This window comes from Etheostoma cragini, chromosome 8 (assembly GCF_013103735.1).
Source record: "Etheostoma cragini isolate CJK2018 chromosome 8, CSU_Ecrag_1.0, whole genome shotgun sequence".
Classification (NCBI taxonomy): domain Eukaryota; kingdom Metazoa; phylum Chordata; class Actinopteri; order Perciformes; family Percidae; genus Etheostoma; species Etheostoma cragini.
The window spans coordinates 10,634,484-10,655,437 of NC_048414.1; the positions used below are offsets into that span (position 1 = coordinate 10,634,484).

At 38.8% G+C, this 20,954-nt stretch overlaps 1 protein-coding gene and 1 long non-coding RNA gene across 5 annotated transcripts in view; both read right to left on the reverse strand.

Moving 5' to 3' along the window:
• The window catches only part of LOC117948565 (FERM domain-containing protein 5), a 54,148-nt gene that overhangs the window by 18,480 nt on the left and 14,714 nt on the right, over positions 1–20,954 (reverse strand). The gene's annotated exons all lie outside the window — the stretch shown is intronic.
• On the reverse strand, positions 1,769–19,920 carry LOC117948577. The gene is made up of 3 exons (XR_004657484.1): positions 19,909–19,920; positions 10,001–10,007; positions 1,769–1,887 (listed from the first exon to the last, which is right to left on the reverse strand). It is a non-coding gene; the product is annotated as an uncharacterized LOC117948577 (long non-coding RNA).

Sequence of the window (20,954 nt, forward strand, 5' to 3'; positions counted from 1 at the left end):
AGGACAGGGGGATATTCATTTAATATAAAATCAGTTCTGGAAAAACCATGTACTACTTTTATGTCACATGGCACACAAAGCAGGTCCTCCTGATGCACAAGTTCAAGGCACACTGCGTTGTTAAAGCACCAATTGTTCCGTGGCCATTATTATTAAGGGTAAATGATTAAAAGCAAGACCAGGTTGAATTATTTTCAGATTTCTCCACCAGAAATATATCTAACAAAAAATGCCAAGAAATTGGGGTTTTAAAACACAACTGTAAATCATACAGTTGTTAAAAGAAGACTGCAATGAACTGCATTTATGGAGTTATTGCTCAAATACACTTATCAAGATAACTCTAAAAGCTTCCTCTCCCATTGAGTAGCAAGTCAGCAAGCAATTATCCCACTCATTAGCTGAGGAGGACATTATATGATTTTTGAGAGGAAATAACAACATCAGCCTCACAGCAATCCACTGGTCAGCAGGAGTGAAAGAGATCCCAAGCTTTATCTGATGTCCCACAATACATTTTACCTTGCCCAGATAGCTATCTAAAAGAAATTGTGAGGCCAAATACTCCATGAAAGGCAATTAAGCATAACAGCTCATCTTCCTACAGTGTGAAACCAATTGATCGCCATATGGTCATATGGCCTTTGCCGTCATTGCAGTAGCTTAATGGCTTCCTTTAAATAGGGTTATTAACTTATATGTAAGTCTGGGCGATTGAAGCAGATCTAGAACATGTAATAGAAAGTGACAGAATAACTCAAGAGTGACTTAGCTTCAAGCAGACTATTCTAAATCATCAGATGTGAAAGGGACAGAACAACATTGACAAAGAGACATCAATTTTAGAGTGATGCTTTGAAGGAACAATACAGCATAAAGTGCAAAGACAAAGCATTTAAAGATTTAAATACTACTGGCCCTAAAAGTTTCAGCCAAGTCTACACAGAATAAACATATATTTCTTTCTTTTTTTACACTGTTGATTCATATAAGAAATAGACTGGTTTAATGACATGTAAAGATACAATGTGATGCAGTTGTAATGCCTCTAACTACAAGATGCTGCTGTAAACCACAGAAACAGTTTGTAGCACAATCTTACCAGGCGAAAAGTGGGCCATCCAAACATGGTGGGAATGTGCGTGGATTTGCCCCAGAAATGTGAGGAATCAAGAGAATTAGTACAGAAAAAGAAAGCTGAGGATATGGATAATTGCTTTTAAAGCTTCTCAATGGTAGACAGTTTGAATAGGGGAAATGTGAGATGGCATTTATGATTAAAAGAGGAATTCATGATATATAAATGTTCTATTACACTAAATGCCAAGGCATCTCTTCCACATTTTCCCAATTGAAATGTTTAGCTGTTGCACTGTTTGACACTGTTGGCAAGGCTTTCAATAAATCAACAGCGTTATGACTAATGTTATTGTTCTTTGATACAAATAATATAGAAGAATTAACAAGGCCAACTGTTATCTTCTAGTCAAATTATACATGCCACATGAGAGGAGGTGGTAGTTACTTTCTCCAGTATGTGGAACCACAATAATTTTATGTAAGCTTGGTGGTTGGCTTTTTTTTGCTATTGCTTTATGATATAAGAATTTTTAGTAATTATATAAGGAAAAAAATAGAGAAAATAGTAATAAAGTCATGTAAGGAAATAGTTGTGAACATTATGTGTTACATTTGTCAAGGAAGGTCTCTTAGCTTGGAGGTTTTAAAACTGGAGGTTTTTTAAAACTGCAATTCAACAATTTTTTTCATCTTTTTTATGATATTCTTACTATGTCTGAGATGTTGTGTTTATGTTTATCTGTCTTGTAGGTCTGGTGAGCCAAAGAAAAATGTCCACCCTGGAGGACAATAAAGATTTATTTTATTCTAACAAACATACCCTCTAATAGATATGCATCGGTCATTTGCCATCTGCCACTAACCAGTTACAAATGTTCACAATGACAATGCTAAGAATGCTAGAAAACAGATATAATATTTACCATGTTCCCCATCGTTTTGTTGTTGCATGCCAACAGTTGGCTGTTGGAGCTGCTCCCCTGCAACGTGATGCCGGATAAGCGCATGAAGATGGATGGATGGCTAATATTTGGCGATTGGCAACATCTAGTACAGGCCAGTGGGAATGTAATTGGCTTTGCAGGTATTTGGTAATTAACTATAAGCGTTGGACAAATTGGAATTTTGACCTGATGGTGGGGCTAAAGCAAAAGTTGTTTGTTTTTACCTAATTTCATATCAATCAGTCCTGCATTTGGTGAGATATTTCAGTTTGGACCAAAGTGGTGGACCAAATACGATGTACCCTCGCACCTTGCAAAGTGGCTCTAGATGTGGGTTTGATTTAGAACTGTTTGTGACGCGTGCCTTAATGACACGGCCCCTTCCTGCAGGAACTAGTAAATAAATCTGTATCTCAATGAGGATTTCTGAGTCATTAGTCCTTCAGCCCACCAGTGATGGATTTCAGTGCCAGCATGCCTCTAACAGCTTTTCTGTCACATCTCTCAGCAGCACATGCAGTTAAACATTTTGAGTACAACTATATTAAAATATAAGCCCTGTATACCCTTGTGGGCTAAGTAAACAAAGCAAGGATAACACCAAAAAACTCACCCAGGCATTAGATTGGTATTTTGGAGGCCTGTAATAATAACTGTTTTTCCCTGGTTACCATATACATTTTAGTGAGCTTGGAGTTGTTCCCCCTCTGCACAACAGTTAGGTTGTCTTACTAAAAAGTGTGACAAATACCCCCAAAACAGAATGAGCAACACAATTGGTGTCATGCTTGGGGATTAGCATTTAAACAATGCCTAATTTCTTTGGCAGTTGCGCGGCTCTGGTGGTGATGCGCCTGTTTGGTCTCCCCCAGTGTAGTAAGGCTGTCGGGCAATTACTCAGTGTCTAAGGAAATTTAGGCTCTATCAGCCCCTCAGACCTGCCATTTACTCTCATGAACTCTTAACCTCTACATGAAATTAAAACTGGGCAGTTTCACAGTTCCATGTTTCAGATACATACAGTTTTACATTATCATAACTACATTGTTAACCCACAGACGTGTTGAGTTGTACCAGACATGCACATTTGAGTTGCTGTCAAAGACTCATTCACACATTGACTAATGTCTGTTGATTATCAGTGTAATAGCCATGAGCAATGCACTATTGGATTTCACGGCAGGGGCAGCTGTTAATGTCTCTGAGCCTTTGGTGTTTTATTTTATAAATGATATCTGAGAACATAAGACCCAGACAAAAACTATTTCCATGCAGGTTCATTGTGAGAAGTTAAGAGCTACATGATCTACTAATTGGTCTCAGGCTATAACTTAGACAGTGTGTCCCAAACCATGGCCTTTATTTCTAAACAATGAGGCAATCAGTTATTTGAGCTCCAGTTTAATCATCTTTTCCAAAGCTCAGGAAAAAGGTAGCTGTAGCTTACCTAGCAATCTACACTCTCTCCAGCCTCCAGCCTGCTGTCTTTAAGATATGTGAGCACACCCATTGGGGCCTAATTGTTTCACTACCATGACACCTTCTGTTTGGCACGATTATCAGTGATACTGTGCTGATAATGTGAAACCCCTTTCTGTGAGGGCGCACACCCGTTGCTTTTGTCTCACGGTCCCCTCCTGACTGTACGCTGAACTCTGATTGCCTTCCTGTGCCAGAGCATTTAATCTGCACATTACTGACTTGACTTTCTTATTTCCTCCTGTTTTTTTTCACAAAACTGTCCTTTGTGCTGCTACTTAAACAATCTGCTGGCACAAAGAAAACAGCTGGTTAAAGCATTGTGTGTCTCCTTCAATAAACGGATGCCGTCAGATCTTTAATGAAAAGCAAGATTGCATGAGATGGAGGGCAGAGAGAAAAAGGCTTTCCGAGAAGAAGAGACACTTTTATATTTTTACTGTCAAACTGTAATTTCCCTTCTAAATCCTTGGTCTTTTTCTATTTGTATTGAACAGGGATATTTCCCAGCCGCGAACCTCTCCTATTTTTGTCAAGTAGGCTGATTGAATGTGAAGTCACAAGAGAATTGCCATCTTTGTAATAGAATCACAGTTAAATGGTAAAAATATTGCATCTTGAATATTAGACCAGGATAGCAAATTACTATTATTCCCAGCAGTTTCCTAAAAGTACAGAGAAATTGCTTTGTGTTGTGTCTGGATACCTGGATAGCTATGCAGTGAAGAAGAAGCCTCAGAGCTCCATGGACATTTTTGTTCCTGAGATTCCCTCCTCTGTCACGTTAAGTTGAAAAGAGAGGCTACTGTTGAGTTATAAGAAGTTAAAAACAACGTTTTGAAAACAATATATTTCTGTTGATGTATGGTGCAGCCAGGTTAGGATAATATGCATTTTGTCTCTGTGAAGAGGTCAAGACGGCCCTTTTGTCTCTAAACCTAATGCTTCTCTTCCTCTGTCTCTGTCAGATCAATTAGAACTGAAAAGTATTAACATCTAGAAAGACAGCGATTGCCCCAAAAAAGGAAGTAACCTTCTGTCTCTTACCCCCTGAAGTCTTAAACCAGGCTAAGACACTAAAATACTGATTAACTGTATTTTTGTTAGAATTTCTCATTTACATGATTGAACCTTTTGATCTGTGACCAAAAACCACCCCCAAAGGAGCAGAGTTTAGTGCCATGTCCTTCCTCATTGGACAGCAAAGATGTGCTCAACATGTTAACATGCCAACAACGGACCAATGAGAATGGATTTGAACACACCAGGTGAAAAAGAACCACACCCAGGTGCAGGGGATAAATGTTTGTGATTTAGGAATATTCAGGATATTCATGCGACTCCATCAAAGAGAAGTATGAATCAAGTCCGCTGTCAGCTGCAGTGTTATTATGTTATGTGTTATTATTTGTAGTTATTGGGATTGTCTTTGTCGTATCATCTTCATCATGCTGTTTCAATAAACTTTTTCTTAATTCTCAATTGGACCCTCAGCCTTTCTTTGTCCTCATCAAATCAAAGAACATGTGATAGTTAGTTTTTTCTAACACTATCTTGTCCAAAACAGTCAACTCGTCTGAGAGCCTAGAACCATTGTTGACCAGGCACATTTTACTAGTCTAGGGTAGTTTAATAAATAGCTTTAGAAGAGCATAATAGGGGTAAGATGGGACCTACTTATGTCTTCTTTCATTACAGGTATATGAATGTAAATAATGGTAAGATTCCAGAAGAGATCTTTTGTTGTCTGAATGGACTTTGGTGTCCAATTGTTAAACCAATCAAAGAGCTTGACTGACACCAGCAGATGTAGGCTCTGCTTTCTTGTTGTCTCTGGTCTATCTGAAGAGCACAGATAAAATGATGCACTAGGGCTGCACAATTAATCAAATTTGAATCACGATTTTGGATTCCCACGATCCAATTTGCGTAATAGAGCAATATTAAAGAAATGTGTCATTCCATTCATAGAACACTGCGAGTTTTTTTACAAAGTGTAAATTTAAAAGCCGCTAATGTGAAAGCTGCAAACATGTTCTCCAACTTTCCTACTTTCTATGAGGCAAAGACATTCAAGCAGCAGCACACCGATAACTCTGCAGCGCACAGCGACAGATGGCTTTAGAAATTTTGTAAAACCCAAAGCACACAGGGGCTCTATTATTTGACAATGTAAGCAAACTGCACATTTGCCAACAGGACACAGTGCTAAGATTGCCGCTGTACAGAAGAAGCAATGGCAGCAGATTCATTTTGAGGGAATTCAAGCTTTTCTCTAGCAAATAGGTGGAATCTTGATTTTTCTGGCTCTGCTGATGAATTTACTTCCAGATGGAATAATGTTTGCTCAATATACAGGCCTGTTTTTCAGAGTGACTTTGCAGTGTGGACCCAGTGTGGACCCACTGAGGAAACCATCGTCAGTCAACCAACAATAACTTGAAAGAGATTAACAATTTTTTAAATCTTAATAACAATCTTAGTATTCTGTATCATACAACACAAAACATGTCAATTTATGATTTGCTGTTTTCTATTTTATTCTGTTTAAACTTTTCTGTTCTATTTTATTTTTACAAATGTCTTGGTTTTTGGGGCAAACAGAGTACATAATAGGAATGGGCGATGTAGATCAAATCCTCTATCATGTTATATGTATATTTTAAATCGTGACATATTGAGATATCAAGATGTGAAGTAGTTAGGTTTCTGGAAAGCCAACTGAGAAATTGTTGATAGGGCTCCTGTCAATTAGCTGGACAAGGCTGTCTGTTTTGGATATGTACCTGACTTATCAAAGCACTTCATCATCATCATCATCATTGATGCAAATACCATATATATCATATAAAACCAAAGCAGCCCTGCTCATTAATTTGCAACAATGTCCACTATCATCTAATAACTCCAAGGCTCTCTTCTGAGGTATAAACAGAACAGCAAAATCTGTGATGGTACCATAGACTCTAAAATGGTAAACAAATCCATATCGTCTTTTGGTATAAATCACCTACCCCTAGTACTGCTAATACTTCCTTCAAAGTTATCTGGTTGGATGAATCCATTTAAATCTGTTTGATATCTAAACAAAATTACAGGGGATGAGAATGTAACACAAAAAAATGCTGCTGTACTTGTGGATGGAGAGTTCTCAAAAGTTCTAGATTTCTTAATAACAACAAAGATATTGTTGTTAACAATATCCCGCAACACAGTTATACAGTTGTGTTTCTTTGTAAACTGCATTCAGCTGCCCCCTCACTAGAGTGATGCCTGAATTTCACTCAGTGTGCCTTTAGTACTTATGATGACCTCCCACATGTTTTGCAGCTGCATCTGACTCTAGCATGTTAGAGGCACTTAGTGTGTGTAAATCTGACTCTGTTTAGGCCTCTTAAGTAAACCACTGATGTTACAAAATGTTAAAACAGCTACCACAGTAGTTGTCTACTTGACGGATTTACTGTAACGTGTATGTATCTTACTATCTGGGTCTGTACATGGTGTAGTAGCAGTACTTGTGTGACTGGCAGACGAGTTGGTTAATTGACAGATGGGAAGATGTCCATTTCTCAGAGTTGTTACCCTTTGGCTGTTATAAACATTTCATGCTGAGCAGAAGAGCCCTCCATGGTGCCACTTCACCCTCTCCATTGTGTCCAAAGCCCCGGGAAAGATCACTTTCCAGTGGTGAATCCAGCCATAAAAATGCAGAAAGCTGTTTGGCGCTTGAGACTAGCTGCCTGTGCACACAGGCGTGAAAGGCCCACCACTGCCCCTGTGTGTCAACGCTCTAATGGAGGGCCAAGGGAGATGCAGTCTTCTCAATAAATGATTCAGAGAAACCAGGTTTTTTTAGAATGCCATTCCACCTAGTTATGGTAAGGGTAGATTTGGCCAAGGGTGGTTTATCAAACTTTCTGCTCCTCTCCCTAAATGATGTACTGAAGGGTTGGAGAGATGATTGACTCAGTTGAGTCAGGAGTAGCAGCTCAGCACAGAGAAATTACAAAGTTGAGAATGTTATTTTAGGAGTCAGAGGCTGTGTGAGCATTTAATATCCAGTGTCATATCTAAGTATGGTATTAGTTTGTGTTACAAAGCACACCTTTCAAATCTCTCTGCACCTACATTTAACTGTGAAAACTATCAAACCAGATCTTCAGTTGAGCTGCAAATATTAGTTGATAATTCAAATAGGCAGGCAGTTGACAGACTTTTAGTTGGTAAAAATTATAATAATCACAAGTACATTTAAGCAATGCATATTAAAAATTATAACTGGTTCTAACTTATCAAAAGTACGTCTGTGGTGGTTTTCCTACAGTTGGTCAAAAATATTAAGCCATTTGATGATGGGCAGTGCGAAATAGCAAAGGACCTTTTTCAGTTTATGACATTTATAGACCACACTATTAATTGATTAATAGAGAAAATATTCTACATGCAAATTAATCAACATTTAAAGCAGTCATCAGTTTCAGCCTTAATGTTAAACATTGCAAAGAGTGAGTGGGCTGCATCTGCTGAACATGCACCCTGAGCAGTTGAGGGGGGTTCAGTGCCTTGCTCAAGAGCACCTTGGCAGTGCTCTTGAGGTGAACTGGCATCTCTTCAGCTACCAGTCCACACTCTGTACTTTGGTCCGTAAGGTGATTTAAACAAGCAATCCTCCAGTTTCACACCCAACTTCCTACAAACTGAGCTACTGCCACCCCAAGTATGCATGATTTGTAGTACATGGACAAAAACATGAAGTCTAATACTATCAGGGGTGAACTATGGTAAAATAACCTTTAAAAGTCAGAAACTCTCAATAAAAGACAATAATATGCCTGGCTCCACTGTAATTGGGAAAATTAGGAGATTATCGTATTGGTCACACACAATTGCATAACCTACTGGGAAACAAAAGGCCATTTCTTTGAAAACTCTCAGAGGACACTGTAGGTCCTCTTCTGTAGGTGACAAAGTCATTAGGCCTTATCAAACCCACTGTCATGACCATTTTACATTTTTTACCCGACATTTTTTGAGGATTACATCAAAAATATGATTACAGAATAATGCAAATTTAGCTGGAGTGACATTTTATTTGAGCGAATTACTGTGATGTTAATTATTAGGCTTCATTGAAGAGTCTCCTTACTCCCTAATCCTTGACATTCTTAGAGCTACATGTGAAAACACTGGAAATGTTATTTGTCAATGTTGCAATGAGAAAGAAAAATAGGAAAAAGTGGCCATCAAACAAAGAAAATGTGAGAATTTACTTGATCCCATTTTTTGCAATCTCTTCTCAAACCTCATCAAACCTCCCATTTTAACATACAAACATGAAAACACTGAAAAGGCTGTTTTTCAACCACCTACCACACTCATGGTCCTATACAATTTTGGTGATGTTTTCCGGTCAGTATTTTGACCACCACAGCACAGAATGCTTTTGTTAAGGTCTTGAATGGCATCCATTTAAACAGAGACAGTGGAAAGTTTCAGTGTGGGTATTATAAGATCTCAGTGCTACATTTGACAAAATTGACAACAACATATTACTAGACAGAATGGAAAACTGGGACGGATGTTCAAGCAAAGTACTTAACTGGCTTGAATACTATTTGAAGGACAGGGACTACTTTGTGTTGAACACCACAACTGAAAAAACGAGAAATCTGATCAAGTAAGAGCTTTCCTAAGCAAAAATGCCTTAATGCATGTACATACCACAAGCATAAGTCATGTATTGCAAAGAGACACAGGAGATGACCAGCTGTGACAGACTCTGTCAATGTGTGTATCAGTCACCTGCATGCAGAAGTTTTCATTGAGCTGACATGGCTTCACCTTGTAAACCTTAAACTAGAAAGGAATACATATGAGCAGAAAGAACCCTGGGAAGGTGGACTACTCTGTAGCTACTAACCTTGTCTGAGGTTAACCATGGAAAAAGCTAAGAGGAGCATAACTTATGTGGTTTGCATGCTTAATTAATAGCTGGTATTTTGAGAGCAATCTGATTGTACAGCTAATATAAATTAAGCCTCTTAGAATAAATCTTCATAAGTGGAGCAAAAAATAGAACTTTCAAAGGCAGCTGTGAGAACAGTTTTAGACACTTTTTATTTAGCTATGAGTCCATGCAGCTTAGCTTATTCTCCTCAGGGGAGACATGGTGCTGATTGTCTTACGGGCCCACAGAGACCGAGGGTTTAAAACATCCTATGCAGTCACATAAGATCCAGTATTATCATGTGGTAAGACAAAGCAGAGATCGTCTCTAAGCTTTCCAGCTAATTTTCAGCAGCGGACGACGACTTGCTGAGCATATAAGTTTACAAAACTGACACACAGAAGCACAGGTAATTAACTGTGTCACATATCTTTTAGTAGACACAGTCATTTCAAACACAATCCAAAACCAATACTGACAATATGAGTGTATTCCAATAACTACTTTGCTCAACCTCTTAACACAAACCCAGAGGGACAAACATGACCTTTTCTCTCCCTGTTATGCATGCTCTGTGAAAATATAGTCTCTCATAAACTGATCAGACAACAGACGACAGTGAAAGAGACATGAGGGGAGCTAAGCGCAGTCCTACAACACACAGTGTACTTTTACAGCACTGGCTTCTTATTACTGCTGCCTTTAATGGACAAACTATTGCACTATTGAACATATTTTTACATTTCTTAAAACAGACTTGTGTTTCCAACATGTTTCCAACAGTCTCGTAGCAACAGCAGTATCCATTAGCAACACTTTTTACTAAGCCTTACTTACTCAGGGCCTTACTCTTCAATGCATGCCCTTTGAATGAAGGTAGGCAACTTTTTGCAGAACATACACAATGTAAAGATAGCACTCAGTGTTCTTCAGTAACAGAGTCTCAAATTCATCTTCAGCTGCCTCCCACGCAGCTTACATAAGGTATTGATTTGAGTGTGCCAGACTCCAAATGGAAAAACAAGTGAGTAAGACACAACTCTAAATAGCTTAGCAAATAAAACATTCAAATTATATCAAAGCTATGTAAAGTGACAGCAAACTGACACCTCAGAGTTGGGAAATGTGAGCTCAGAAACAATCATTTGGCTAAAGCAAAACAATGAGGCACCAACCTCACCTTCCCATGCCTCCCCAAAATCTGAAGCAGCATCCATATACTGTAAATTCAAGTATATGTTTTCTTAAAAAGCTTGAATAATTAGTGTGTATCGAGGTTTGGTATTATCTGAATGAGTCGAATGGGTGTCACACCCTTAAAGTGACACTGAAAGATCCTAACATTGCAAGTACGAGCAACAACTTCAGTAACATGTTCACCTACAGTACTTGTAGAATCATTGCTTTAGCGCAGGCACGCAGGCACTCACACACACACACACACACACAATTTTTTAGCTGAAAACATTCTTATTTTGTTCATAAAAGCAAGGACATTTCTGAGAAATGCTAAAAAAAGAAAGAAATGCAAATAAAAACAAAAATCGCAGTGTGCCACTATCATAGGTACAGTAAGGTTTCGCCTGAACATTTTCATAAGCCTTCCAAGAATAATGAATACACAATAAATTATTCAGTAATGCATACAAGACAGAGCAGTAACAATCTAGTGAAAACACTGCATCTTATGCGAGTCAAACCCTTAAATAACAGCAACACCTGTCATTCTTCTGTGATGAAAATCTTGAACCCCGCTCCTTGTTTCCCCCCCTTTGAATACCAAACTCCACTTAGAAAGAATTCTCACAAACAGAAAATCATTAGAATGAAAATAACTATATTAGGAAAGAATTTGCTGTGTCTTGGCATGCTTATCCTTGGACTCCAAGTTTTCCACATCCACCAAGGTGATAAAGAGTTGAGATGGTGTAATGTCAGCACAAAAACTCTTTTCATGCAAAATGCTAAATATTCATAATTAATTTATTGCTAGATCAGTAAATCTTTCTTTAAGCCTTTACAATGCTGTGATTGATTTAGCAATACTCAGAGGAATGACAAAGAAATCATTACAGGGTTGCATAAGTTAGGTTTTCTGTTTATTTGTCTGAAACCTGAAACTCTTTGACAGGAAGAATGAATGGACATGGAGAATGGAGAGACTATTGTAAACCAACAAGACAACACCCTTGCTCAGCTATTAATTATTTTTCACAATAGATGAAGATCAATTTTGCAAACAAAATTGATGAATTTTTACATTTTGCCTTTCTACCAATCCAGACAAAGCGCGTCATTCACACACACATTCCTACATCGATGGTGGTGGAGCTACCTATTAAAAGGCGCTGGCCCGCCCATTGCCCCATCAGAAGCAACTTAGGGTTCAGGGTCTTGCACTTTACACTTTGACTTAAAGCAGAAGAAGCCTAGAATCAAACCGCCAACCTTGTGATAAAAGGACGAGCTGCTTTACCTCTTGAGCCACAGCCGAGCCAAGCTACCAACCCTAAAAATGTCTTGTGGGCTCAAAGGCTTTTAACTTCTTAAACACTCTGGCTACTGCTGAGAGAGAGACTGAATGAGGCCAGTGGATTGATGCTGCAGGTAGAAAGAAATTGGGAGTCTGCTGACTGACAGAGTGGAGACGTGACATCAGCCCAGAGGGCTAATGGTAGGACAGGTGCATGCGCGTCAGTCAGACAAATAGCATTATGGCCCTGGAGTATCCTAAACCATCAAAAGGAAAGTACATTTAGAAAAAAAATCTGTAAAATCTACTGTTCCACTTTCAGTATCCACATCATGACAGGCTGCAGGATATCGACAATATACAGTATGTGATGTGTGATAAATGTGATGGATCCATCAATGCCAAATTACAATGCTATAAATGTAGATCTAAGTGACCAACTTCTTTTTTTCTAAAGGATATTGATGAAAGGTGGTAAAGTTTCACTCATTGTTCTCATACAGGCAGGAGAATGTTTACCTTTCACAGCTGTTGGATTCCAGCAATATCATGAGGTCACGCAAGAATCACATATCACACAAAAATCCATCTTCTCAGACTTCGAGTAAAAGCGTGTCCGAACAGTAGTGGACCTAACCACAAATTTAACAAATCACCTGGCTCATTAGGTTACAAGACTTGAACATGCTTCCAAGTTGTTGCATTGAAAATTAGTAAAAAAAAAAAAAAAAAAACTGTGACTTCTTTTATCTGGTAATAGATCATTACGGCACCTGAATTTGATTTAGTTTTAATTTTAGTCTTTTGATAAAAAAGTATATTAGTTTTAGTCCAATTTTAGTCATTTTATTTTTTTATTTGTTTATTCTTATGGCATTTTAGTCTAGTTTACATTAGTCAAATTTTAATCTCACCTTTGTCATGCATTTTTATTTTTCTAACTATTTTAAGGCTACAGCTGTCACCATCTTTTTTGTGTACAGTTGCCATAATTACTGGTGTTATTCTCATCAATGAGGTTTATTTATTTACACTCAGTGTCCATGTCACTCTGTTCTGCAGCAGTACAACATACTGACTCAGCTCAGCTGAAACGGGTATATTTGAAACTAAGTTTTAATAAACTGTAGTTTAAGGGGATGACTAATCTAAGCCTTCATGTCCTTTCAAAGATGGACAGGAGCAAGCAGAAAATTCAAAAAACAGAATCAGCTTTGCTGGTTGAGTGCTGCAAAAACCAGCAAAGGTGTAGCAAGGAAAAGGCTGTGTGTCACTTCACATTGAGTAGCCAAGATGAACAGATTGCTTCTGCTCTGCATGATCACAGTAGGGACTGGCCTGAAAGGGGTCTTTGTTTGCCCAGGGGGAAGCAAGAATGGCATGGCTTGGCTGCACAGGGTGGCATCTTGTCTGGAGTAACTGGGACCAGGGCTGGCGTGGGAGGCTGCACGTTTTTACTGCAGGCCATTTCCCTCTGTCTTTCCAACCTCTACTCATGCAGCTCTGGGAGCTATGATGTCATTCAGCTGCAGGTAGCCTCTGGTGAGTTTTACTAAAAGTCTGAGATTTAAAGAAAGACTGATATATTCCAGTGTTTATTCCTTGTGCTTTATGCTTGATATAAATACTAAAACAAAATGCTTTACCATAGTTAAATGGGAACAATTTGCTTAGTCATCCTTATTGTCAATTTGTGACGCATCTGTGGTGTGCTCTCATGCATCACAAATTGAACCACTTAGCAAGTGCTATCAACAGAAAATTGAAATGTAGGCTAAGGAAATACATCATTTCTGAATAACTGCATAACTGTGCATGCATGTTGGTAACATCTCTTCTTAGAGGCTAAATAAAGAGTTACCCGTCAATACACCATGACACAGGTGGGTAGTACTGAGCTGAACATTACGTTTACAGTGGTGGGTTTGGTAGAGAAGATCCATCAGCTCAGACTAAAGTGAATAGAGCTCAATGGTCCTAGAAGGAAAAGGTGTCTCAAGATCATCTTCACCTTCTTTGCCCACTGCAGTGATGCTGCTGTCGATGTTCTGCTCTAGATGGATGAGCTGTTGTTAAAAAAAAGAAATCTCACAGCCCCATAAAATGAAAACATCCCTTGTCAGCAAAGGAAAACTGCAACTGGTGCAAGTATGGTGATTAGTTTGTCAGCATACCTGAATTTATGGCCCAGACAGCACGCCATCAAAACGACATGAATGAAAAATACATGTACATAAAGCCTGGAAACACTTGAAATCCCAACGCTGACACATCTGATTGAGGTTTGGCAAATATATAACCTGTCAAGGAACAACTAAAAACTCAACTGAAAGTCAAATGAATGTTGGATTTTATTTGAGTTACTGTATAATTCAAAGTGCATTATTTTTCCAGAAAATGTACCAACACTAAACAGAAATAAATCGTTCAGCTTGACTTTATAAACTGAATAGATCCAAATAGTTTCAATCCCACAGAAACTTCACAGCCACTAAATCGGTTTTAATCCTGCCAAATGAGGCTCTTGCTTCTTTTTTACTTTACCTAATTAATAAATAACTTGCAATCAAAACTGTAATTCCTGTTCTGGGATGAATAAGGCCGCATACAGCCATCCATTCATTTTCATTATTTGAATTTAATGGAAGGCAGAGAGAGTCAATGTTTTGTTATGGGCCCATCATTAGGGACATGTAAACTTCTCTGTGCTACAGAAAGCAAAAAAGACACATATGCTCATGCATTAGCCATGTGTAACCGGCAGTCTGGTCCAGTGACAGTGATGAATGAAGCTATGATAAAAAAGGTCTTTGGGATGATGTATTATCGATTTAAATAACAATTGTCATGCTTGATGTGATTCTGTGATAATAATGAAGCGGGAAGCCTCTGTGTGTGTGCATGTGTGTGTATGTATGAATGTATGTCTCTGCATCTGTCTTTGAAATATCTCATGAACCGTTCATCCAATCTAATTCCCACTTGGTTTCCTGGGTACCCAATGAACTTGGGGTTTGGATTTAGGAGCAATATGGAGAGCATCGGTTATTTAAAATAAAACTAGATGGCCGAACAATAAGCTGCTGGTGCAGCACGCAGCAGACGGTTGACACGCTCTGGACAGCAGCGGGGAGGGGGGTGAGGTTTACAGGTTGGAACCGCGGTTCACTTTTTGCTTCTTCTAACGTAACATGATTGCTGGATATAAACGGTTCTTCACGTTCCTGGAGCACAAGCGGATAGTTTACAGGAACATTGCAACAACATTGTTGAATAAGGTTGGGGAAAAAGGGGCTAGGCCTAACGTAATCGCTGGCTTTTTCGTGTCTATTATTTCGCTAAGAGGAAACTAAATAAAAAGCCATTTGCCATCACTAAATATCAAAGAAAAACCAGACACTTTATCATATTAAGTTATTAAGTTTTAAACGAGACTCTCGGAGCTGACCACCCAAAGACAGAAGTTTTCATTAGACTCACCCTGGGTCCGGCTAATTAAATGTAGCCTTCTGCTAACTTATAGTTACAACACTAATAACATAAACTGTTGGCAAAATATCCCCGCAAATCAAATTCATACCTCAATGTTAACCGTCAAGCCACTAAACACCTCTGCTGAAGTAATACATTTGTTAATGATTATTCAAGACGAGACACCACACAACAACACTGACTGTGGTGATATCAACAGGCAATATTGTTGACGAAAAAGACAACACCCTCTCTCTCTCTCTCGCTCTCTCTCTCTCTGCTTGTGGACCTGTGTATGCGCACACACACACACACACACACACACACACACACACGGTTCTGGTGATTGATGAACGCAGATATGTGCTGATTAGCTCTCATAACAGGCCGGTAGCGCACCTCCGGGCAACTGTCTATTTACTCCACATTTCCATTGTGATATTTTGTGATTACATTCTGAATCTACCCCGTTCTTTCGCAGGTAAAAATAGAAGGCTTATATAACATCTCCCTCTGATTTAGACCTACACTGTAAGTCATTAGTAGGCTATACAGAGGAGTTGCATATCAAGTGATTCGGGGTCGATCTGTAAGTTATTTTGGGGTACAATTTGGTTTTGAAGAATTCTACATGAAGCAAAACCACAGGCAAAGCAATTGGCCCATTTCATACTGGCACATTTTCAACTAGTATTGTACTAGTAATAATCATAGCAAAATTAACAATAGAAAGATAATCACCTATTGTATAGTCAAGTATTATTAGTATCAGCATCATCATAAGTGTTCTTTATTTGGACCTTTATAATATCAAAAGAGTAATTTCTCATAACAAATTAGCCATTAATCATAAGGCTCTAACTATGTTATATTGTCCTTGAGTAAGACACTAAACCCCCAAGTTGTTTTCAATAGGGCTGTATGGGAGAAATATGAAAGTTGCTTTGGCCAAAAAACAAAACAAATGACGGGTTTACATTGAATCATGTCCTGTGATCTTGGTTAATGAAGGCAATGTCATTACCCAATGTTCATTTATTAACAAATCCCCTGTTGAGAACCATGACTGAGTAAATGACTATGACCATGACTAGAAAAGCCCTTTTTAGACAAAAGTCCTCTAAACTCTGCAGTAGAATCCCAAGGGGAGCCCAAAATGCTCATCTCATTACCACCATGTAATCAACCTTTTTAATGATCAGCCTCCCTCGGATCACGTCATCCATCTGCTCCATTGGAATTAATCCTACTCTCCTAGCCCTGAGCCCATTGGAGCACCAACGCTGGATTAGCAGCATGCTGCACCCTTCAGGCACTAATTATGGTACCACAACAAGCGGATTTTCATCTGCGGGCTGTTTTGCTGACTGTGGTGTCCATGCTGAATTTGTTAATACAAGAATGGTAGACTGCAGTTTGATTAGCGTGTTGAAGAGAACATTTCAGCGAGAACAGGTCTGGTACCCAGTATGTATGTCACCTTAAGTGATGACTCACAAATTGGGTGAAATGGTGAGAAAACATAAGGAAAAGCTAAGCGTAAACAAGGGATAGTCATTCAATCATAATAGCAATAACATCTAGGGCTGTCATGAGAAAGGTAGTGTAATGTTGTGTGAGGTAAGCGTGGAAGTGCAACATGAGGTGAGACATAGCTGGGAGCAGAGAGCGTTTGGGCGCACATTACACAGCACACCTGGGGAGCAATGACGAAATGAGCAGTTGCCATGGTGATGAGGTTCTACAGCATCCCAATGACATAGAAATGTAATTTTTCAGTGGCTGACACTTAGAAACACCAAAGATACATGAAAACAGGAAATACAACACAAGTGCATGTTGAAGCTGCTGTACATCAATTGAAATGTCAAATGTCTCAGGAAATCAAGAAACATTTTATTTATACCTGGTATTTCTTTCTTAAATATTTAAAGGTATGTTTACATGTCCAATGATGCCTTAGAACAATTAAACCCACAAAATTTTCACACCAGCTGGATTATTAGTCACATGCAACATACAACAGAAAGTATAGGGCTGCATCTTAATGTTTCACTGGACTAAAATCTAAAAGCGGAATGTTTTTCTATAATCCTCTCAGGCTAGTGGTTACATAAACCATCTTGATTGAGAGAAATAATCCACTACTGGATATCAGAACATACCCACAGAGAAATAGAAACTGCAGAGTGGCTTGTGATCTACACATAAAAGGTATGTGTGCAGAAGGAAGTGCATATGGAGACCCAGAACAGCAAGAAAACCTGAATTAGACCTGCACAGATGCAACAATATCTCGCTATTCTCGCTAGTGCTATTCATGCTCAAGGGAAAACATCTACTCTGAGATGATTATGGGGTATGAGTGTTCAAAACCTTCAACTTCCAAGGACAGTTTAAAAAAAATATAGATAGCAATACAATATAAGCTTTCAAAACCCCATATATTGAATTTTGAACTTTGTTTCTGCCACCATTCCTGACCTAATTCTCTAAAAGTAATAAGGCATTCATCACTCTCCCTCCAGTGTTGACATACTGAAGGATTTGTGTCCGCGCTTAAATAGTATGATTATTGTTGGTATGGCAATCTGCTTTGCCCTCTCTCCCTTTCTCTCATTGCCTCTCCACCGTGACTCATCAGGCAATAACCTTGACAAATGACCTTCAACACCCACACTCAGCAGATTTACAAAGCCCTTTAGAATTGGCCTTCATTTCCTTGCATCTGTCATCTTCCTTATTATGTAGGTGTCCAACTTTATGTACTCAGGATTCACCTTCTGAAAAATCTACCAGGGAATTTGATGAAACCTGTGGGTTGTTGCACTACAGAGACGTAATTTCATTGTATGCCTGGCTTACTGGTGAGGTGCTGTAGTCTTGTTAGCATTAAGATTAACGTTCTTTTTGGCCTAGCAAACTTTGTAGTTTTTTTCACATGCCATTGCAAAAACAAAAATGTTGCAACACCACACCGGCTTTAGCTAGACCGGAAACAAAAAAAAACAGGCACGCCACACTTGTTTGGGCTTGCGAGCCGGCCAAAAGAGTAGTAACGTTAAGTTTTGAGTGGATGGCAAGCGTGAGACGCCAAAATGGATGCCAGTAAGATTGTGTATGAAAAGTTTACTCTTTAGATGTCGCCAAATGGTTTCATTGACAAGACCAAAATGATCTGTGTGTTTTGTCGTTGTGAACTGAGCTATCATCGCAGTCGTCCAGTCTAAAATACCACTTGATGGCCAAGCACAAATCTGATGCAAATTCTCCACCCCTTCGTCAAAGTATTTTTTGCACCCTTTTATTGATGGACAGTGTTACATTGTGTGAGAGATTATTTGCTCCAAGTGTGAATGACTGCTCCAAGACAGAATGTGAATGTAGGCTATATGCCAATGTTGTTTTCAATAAAAATAGCAATTCAATATTTTAATTTGACAGCACTAATATGTGTGTGTGTGTGTTTGTGTGTGTGTGTGTGTGTGTGTGTGATTGATAAGAGTTGCTGTCACTCATGAGGGAAAACAAAAAACTAATGTATCTGTTGACTAGAGTAGCTACACAAGGAGGAAAAGTGGAGCAGTGCATTATGCCAAGCACTGTCCTGAGGGACAACTACAATGTGCAGCATGTATATTACTGCCAAAAAATGCCTGTGCCTATTCTAATTGGGCCAAAGAAACATGCTTATGTTGAACACCTCATGTTGTAGAATAAATGCAAGCATTCTGAGGACACTCAGTATAAAATAATCAGTACTGTAGATAGGAAGAAGTATTCATTTTATGTTCAAATAGCAGAAACTGTGTGCAAATCAAGTATTACATCCCTGTCTGTTACTGATAAATTACTGTCGCCTTATGACAGAAAAGGAGCAGATTGCTTTAAAACAAATTGTGGTTGTAAACCAAGCCTCCAATGACAGTTCTATGGTGTTCAGCACTTTTAGTCCTGAACTACAGTCATCTGACTGCCTCGTGTCCAGAAAGACTCTTTGTCATATAATCATCAAATTTTTGCATGTCAAAAAATGACTCTTACAAATAAATTATATGAATCTTATTTATCTAAAAGCCACCAACCGTCAGTGGACCAGCATTCAGCTAGGCCGAAGTGATGGATACCTTTTCAGCAAGGCTATGTGCTGGTTATGCAGCTTTTACTGAAATGGATGGACTTCTTAGTTTAGATGCTCCATCTAATGTTTAAAACTGCGTTCAGACAGAGCGCATTTGCAGGTTGCAAAACCCAAGGCACACTGCCATTCTTGTTGAAGATTCCCCAACCAGACCATTTGCATCTAAAGGCATTCAGGTTGCTCTGGCAAAAAAAACTTAAGGTGCTCAGCAACGCAAAAGCAACGAGTAAGACGCTACGCTCTTCTAGAAAACTATTTCAAAAAGCAGCCCAGTGTGCTAAAATGTGCTCGGTCTGATTGGGGCCTATACACCCATGATGTCGACGTAATGTACATGATAGCGCTACAGCAGAAAGCCTGAGCAATTAACAAAGATGTGCACCAGTCTCAACTGACACAGACTGTTCTGCATTAGCTGTGCCAATGAACAGAGATTCTAATGGAACTTGTCATAACAGGAAAATCACAGGTCTAACTATTAAAGTTGAAAAGTGGGAGGGCTAGCTTGTTTTCCCCAATTCGCATTTCAAACATTTCTTAAAGAAATGCCCTTAATATTATTAAACATAGAAACCTGTGACTCTCTTAGGTAATGTTACAACCCTGAATGTTTTTCTATGAACACCAACTTTGATTATTTCAGATTATTTTCTTTGTCATAATGGCTTGCCGGGCGGCTCTTAATACTATAAAAACCAATAAGCCTTGGCCACCGTTGCCATGGAAAAGAAGCCAGTCAGAGGCCATACCAGAGTGGTAGAGAATACCAAAATGCTTTGGTGTTGTGGTTGGAAACCAAAGATGCTGCTATAGTTGTTATATTCAAAGTTAGTTGTGACCCGGAAATTAAAAGTGAAACCAGTTTTCTCAACAGCACAAAATTTAACCTTTACCTGCTGTTAGCAGCACATGTAATAGAATTTTACATTCTGTGATTGGATGTTTTTCATGCACCTTGATAGTTGTATTCAACTTCTACCCAATGAGTTTTGATGGGCACATGCTGGTAATTTCAACTTTTTACAGAACCAGATATTTTCTAACAAACTTGTTAATCAGTTGTACTGATGATTGAACTGTGAAAAATTGTGAGTCATTGTTTATGCAACAGATTAATCTGACTTTTGCTTCCTGAAAATGCGTGTTTAAAATAACTCACCCCACTCCACAACTGTGTAACAGCAACGATGATTCTGTTTCATTTGGTGTAACAGTAAACATTATGAGTGAGCAAGCATGTACAATTTAAGGGCAATGGCACACCTGGCATGGCATGCAGCAATAATTAATGTTGTTAGTTACAACTAGGATTGGCAAGTCAAGTTTTGAGTTTTGAGTAAGAAAGTTTGCTGTACGAAAGGCCAAACAAACGGCAAAAGAAAATTGTGCTGATCCTACACCAGTCTCGTCCTGTGT